Source organism: Cnephaeus nilssonii (genome assembly GCF_951640355.1).
Source record: "Cnephaeus nilssonii genome assembly, chromosome: 5".
NCBI lineage: Eukaryota > Metazoa > Chordata > Mammalia > Chiroptera > Vespertilionidae > Cnephaeus > Cnephaeus nilssonii.
Window position 1 is genome coordinate 8,506,459 of NC_137076.1, and position 6,140 is coordinate 8,512,598.

Sequence of the window (6,140 nt, forward strand, 5' to 3'; positions counted from 1 at the left end):
AGTCAAGTCTCCTTCCCTCACCATGTATTTCCCCTTTTACCCTTTCTACCTCCCCCCACTCCTTGTCCCCTCTGGTAATCACCATGCTGTTGTCTGTGACTATGAAGGTTTGTTTTGTTTTACTTAATCCCTTCAGTTTCAAAAACTGACTAGGGAGAAGTGGAGAAAATATCATAAACCCCTCATTTATTATATTGTGTACATATGACTGTGTTTTATTATTTTATTTTATTTTTAAATATATTTTTTTATTGATTTCAGAGAGGAAGGGAGAGGGAGAGAGAGAAACATCAACGATGAGAGAGAATCATTGATCGGTTGCCTCCTGCATACCCCACACTGGCAATTGAGCCCGCAACCCATGCATATACCCTTGACAGGAATTGAACCTGGGACCTTTCAGTCTGTAGGCCGATGCTCCATCCACTGAGCAAAACCTGCCAGGGCTATGACCATGTTTTAATGCTCTTACAGAGGCAACTATGATATCACAAGGCTGAAAATTTAAATAATAATAAAGTAAATAAATGAATAATAATTGAGTCCTAGCAGTCAGCCAGGCAACATCAGAGCAAAATCATACTTTTTTGAGTCAACTGATTAAGGAATATGTCAAAATAATTATTTGGGTGCTTTTTAAAAAAATATATATATTTTATTGATTTTTTACAGAGAGGAAGGGAGAGGGATAGAGAGTTAGAAACATCGATGAGAGAGAAACATTGATCAGCTGCCTCCTGAACACCCCCTACTGGGATGTGCCCGCAACCAAGGTACATGCCCTTGACCGGAATCGAACCTGGGACCCTTCAGTCCACAGGCCGATGCTCTACCGACTGAGCCAAACCGGTTAGGGCTATTTGGGTGCTTTTGAGTAAATACAGGCACAGACTCAGGGTGCGAAGAGACTGCTCCATGCAGGAGAGGGTGTGGAACTGTAGATGTGTAGCATGTGCAGCCCTCCTCCATCCTGCCCTCTTCCTCGTACAATGGAAGAGCTGCTCCCCAGAAATGTGAACGTAGGGTCGGTGCTAGGAGAGCAGATGGGTTTAATAAATCCCAGTGTCCCCATTTCTCTGCCCTTTGGGACCAAAGAGTTTAAATTACTACTCTAAATTTGCTCAGTTCCTTCTACTGGCTAATAAAGCTATTTTACTTCCTGCTTCCACCAGCTCCACATATCACCACCCTCCCCGTTCTCATCATTTAGGGCCTTCCCACATGCTAGAATAATTAGCAATTTAGTTAAGTCACTTGACCAAATAGTCGCCCCATTGTGGGGTGAAGGTGGGTAAATGATCAAATTAGTTATTTAAATAAATCATCCGGTTTCTGATAAACAGTAGAAACTAGAATCTACTGTTAGGGGGTGACTTTTTAATCGTTCTTTATTAATTTAGTTATTCTTTATAATAATGTGGGCTAGAAAAAAGGTCAATGTATAATAACAGAGGGATGCACAATAGTAGGAAGTGAAGACAAGGAGAGCGGACCCAAGGCACCCTGTGGGGAGAGGAGTTGGCACTACTGTGCAGTTCAGATGAAGAGGGACACATGGAGCATAACTCAATTTCTTTAAAAAAGGTTTTAGTCCATAGAATTTTATAAAATGTTACCCATGTTTCTAGCAAGTATAAAAGAAGTGTAATATGTCATGTGTATGAGGCAAAGCATTAATGGCTCCCTGAGACAGGGACATCTGGAAATTTCACCTGAGCAAAGAAAGAAGGATTTACCAGTAAAGGTGAGGAATTCGGTGAGGAGATTAACTGTGCATAAAGCCCATACCAAGCCTAGGAAATAGCGAGCCTAGGTGGGCAGGAACGTCTTTTGTTTCGAGCCAGACTATTATGGGGAAGAATTCGGTTCAAAGGCAAAAATATCATTGTAAATTTTTAGCTTGTATGCTCAAGGACAAAGAAATTGAAATATGAAAAGGCACTTTCTTAAATCAGGCTCAAGGAAAAAAAGTGCCATTGTCATCTTTAACTATGTGGGTTCTTGTTCAAATTGCAAAATGCCAAATTTGTATTGGGGATCAAAAATCTGTAATACCTAAGGCCCCGCCGGATCCTCTGCTTCTGGTGTCAGGAGATTCAAGCGCAGCTAGAGAGGGTGGAGCCATCAGCTCTCTCGCAGAGGAACTCTCTGATGCTTTGTTTAAAAAATTACCATATGATGCCTTGGGGCAGGCCGAGTTTAACAAAGATAATTTTAAAGGGTAGTCAGTGATGTTATCTGTTGAATGTAGTTTTTTCTGTCATTTTTTTGTTTGGTTTAATGTATTTATTGTTAGTCTATTAAGTATGCCTTTAATTTAATTGGGAAAAGAAACATGGCCAGACCATTTACTAAATTTCCCAAAGCAAGCAGGATGTGGGAGTGGAGAGACACGTGGTGATCCTGTAAAATGGACACCCACTCCTGAGAGTACTATTAGAAAAATCTCATTTCCGCCATGTTTTTTCCCTGGTCCGTCATTTAAAAGTCTTGCAAAATTTAGGAATGCGTCTAGGATTTCTGTACTCATAAAGAGAAAGCTAGCACTCCGTCCAATGTTGGACAAGGCTTTGAGCTAAGTTTAATCTCTTTATGGATGCTACAGAATAAAACCCAACACTGTTTTTTCCTCAAAAAGATGGCGAAGATAACCCAAGAATAACCCAGGTTCTAAGCAATAAGATTGGGATTTCCATAATAAAGGATAGTTTTTAAATAATAATGGACCACATTCCAAAGTTAACATTAAGGTCGCCAGAAAGTCAGTAAATTATCTCTGTTATAGAATTTACCAAAGTAAATTCCTTGGATAATAATAACTGGCTTTAAAATCTCAAAATTGTTGAGACATGGATATAACTAAGATAAAGAATTTGTAGTAAACCTTTTCAGTTATAATTATTGGTATAGTAATAGTGGGGGTTCGCTCCTTGTTGAAGGAGAGAGCTGGGCTGGTTGCATTTCCCTCAGCAGAAAGAATGTGGTGATTTTACATTTAAATAGCTACAAGCTTGCTTCTGGCTTCCCCCTCCTTTCATGAGCCAGAACCGTGGTTTTCCAAAACCTTTGGAAATTTAAAACTTTGGAAGTTTACTGAATTAAATAATAAAAAACTTGTTGAATATATAGGTATTTTGAAATCCTAAAAATATTTTGACAAAATACTAAAATGTTAATCTGAGTTTGCCTCATATGAAAAATCTACAGGACAGAATTAAATCTATTAATTAAATATGTTTTGCATTTTTGAAAATATAAAGTTATTACTAATCTGAGAAATGCTAAGTATTTAACTTGCCACCAAAAAATTTAAGGCTTCTAAGAGTTTAAAGTTCAAATTAAGTTGGGAGAAATTATATAGTTATAATAACAAAATACATAAAGTATAGAAATTTATTTTTGAGAAAATAATTCTTGTATTCTCTCTGGAAAAATTAGGAATTCAAAATATATTATAGTCCATGTGGTAAAATTTCAACCTAGGTCTAATGAAAGAAAGAGGATTAATTCTATGGTCTCAACCAAATTTTTAATGTAAAAACCAGTTTAAATTTAATTGATACCTTTTAGAATAATTATAAAAAGTATATAATATAATCTTTGAGTTACATATATATCCTGGAGTGATTCAAGAATTTATTCTCTCTTCTTAAAAGAAATATTTTTTAATTAGGCCGATCCAATATACTTGAAATCACGTAGCAAACAAAAGCCCTGTCAGCCTGCAAAATAGGCTGGAGGGATGGGACATCATCTATACCTCATAGATCAAATGTATAAGTTTACTAAATTAGCTTTTTAAATAAAGATGCCTACTTTAACTTAATAAATTAGCTTTTTAAAATATAATCAAGATTTCATATAATTTCAGTTTAATGAGAAGCCAATGTTTTTATAAGCAGTTGGCTTTAACAAAGGCCAACATAAAAATTCGCATTCCTGAGACCTCCCATGATCCCTCTGTGTATGCAAATGAGCACTGGCAAAAAAGAATGCTGTTTAAAAGTATAAAAAGGAGAAATTTTAAAATTTTGAAATTGCTTCCACTTATATTTACAGGGTAAACTAAAGGTTATTATTCAAGCATTAAATATGATCGTTAGTAGTCACCATAACTATGAAGGGAGTCACTTAATGTGTAGGCATGAGTGTACCAGTCAGCAGCTAAAAAGCAACAATGTAGTTTACCTTGGTGTAAAAGAAAGAAAAAAGATTTTTAAAAGAAACTCTAAAGGTGGTCTAGAAATTACTCTGGGAGAAAATAAACAGAGATTTCCTCAAAATACCTAGAAAACTATAGTTAAAAGTCAATGTATTAAGCCTTAGAAGGGAAAGTAAATAATTTACATTTTTGCCTCCCTAAACAAAGCTTCTATAGATATACTCAAAGACTGATAGCAGAAATTCAATTGATGTCATTTGTTGTCCATACCCAAGGACAAATAAAGTTAGAAAATAAGCCTTCTTTTAAGTTAATTTAAATTGACAAATTGAAATAAGTGAATATTCAGGAGAACTTAGTTATACTAGGCAGGAACCTATTCTTGAAGCATTATCTAATATTTTACTGATGGTTCATCTCATAGTAAAGCTGCTTATCATACAAATAACTCAGAGCAGTCATACTTCTGTGTAAAAAAAAACAAATAAAAGCTATCAAGGCTACATTATAGGATTTCCAAAAGCCTCTTAATATTATTTAAAACAAAAAAGGGGGGATAGTGGAGTAATCTCCTATAAATAAATTACATGAAGCCTTAATTACTTAAAAATATATTTACTTTAAAATTTTTTTCACTTGTAATGCTGATGGCAAGACACACACATGGTGTCAGAATAAGCCAAAGGAAAATGGTTTGGCAGAATGAAAGGATCTGAGTCTAGTTTACAGAAAGAATTCCTTTATTAACCTTTGGTTGAGAATATGCTTGTATATTTCCAGAAAACTCCTCCAAGCCCATGTGGATTCCTACAACAATGGATCCAAGAGAGGAACTGACCAGACTACTTCAGCACAGATAGCAGTATCCCCAAGCAACATGCTGATGAGAGAGGAGAAACAGTCCAGAGATGGAGGATGGTGAAGACTCCTTGCCATCCTAGCCGTCAGCAGCTGTGCGTCACTGCAGGTTGCCCGGGACAAAGCAAATAAGGTTGGACCTGCATTGCCATTGATCACTGTTTGTCCACCATTCAGAACTTGAATATCATTGCTGTCATGTCACAGGGGACAGTGATTGGGAAGGGAACCCATAAAAAAATGTTGGACAGTGATTGGAAAGGGGACTCAAAGAACTATTGGCCCAGAAAGGATCTTACTGCAGACTGATTCCTTTGATGCCTGACAGCAACTTAAAAGGACATGATAGAACTCTATCCTTTCCATTGAATTTAAAAATCTTAAAAGGACCCAAGCTCTGCAAATGACATACATTCTTGTTAAATTTATTAAATCAAAGAAGGGGGATATGCTGCATTAATTCCAGCAGGTCATAAATGCAAGAAGTTCATCAAAAGGTTGATGGACCTTGGGGCTTCAGCAGGGCTGAAGATCTGCATGTTATTGCCTGCTGCCAGACAGATGAGGGCAGTCCCCCCAAACTGATAATACTTTACTGTTTACCAAACCTTACCTTTGATAAGTATATCTGCTTTGCTATAGGGAAAAATGTGGGAGTAGAAAGCCTTGGGCCCGGAGATTCGGAGAACTTAGTTACTAGAACTAAGCCTCCTCTGGCTCTCCCAAAATGCCTTCCAAATTCATATTTCTTCTTTAGCCTCTTTATTAATTTATGCACAGCCCCTTTTCCAGATTCTTGAACCCTAGAAGATGCTGAGAAACACCCTGGCAGTTAGCAATTATTTATTAGATACAGATACATAAAAATATAATGGCAAAGTTGGCCTTCAATGACAAACATTTTGTTGGGAACATACAGAATATACTTAAAAAATAAGCCAATTATTCTTATTTCTTCTTCATCATTATCATCTTTATATTGAATTTAAGTATCAAAGTTGAATTTTAACTAATCATATCAATCATGATCTTAAATACTTACCATAACATTGTGAAGTCTATATCATTGTTCCATGTATAGAAACTGTGTTAAGTAACTGATACTGAGGGGTTATATGTT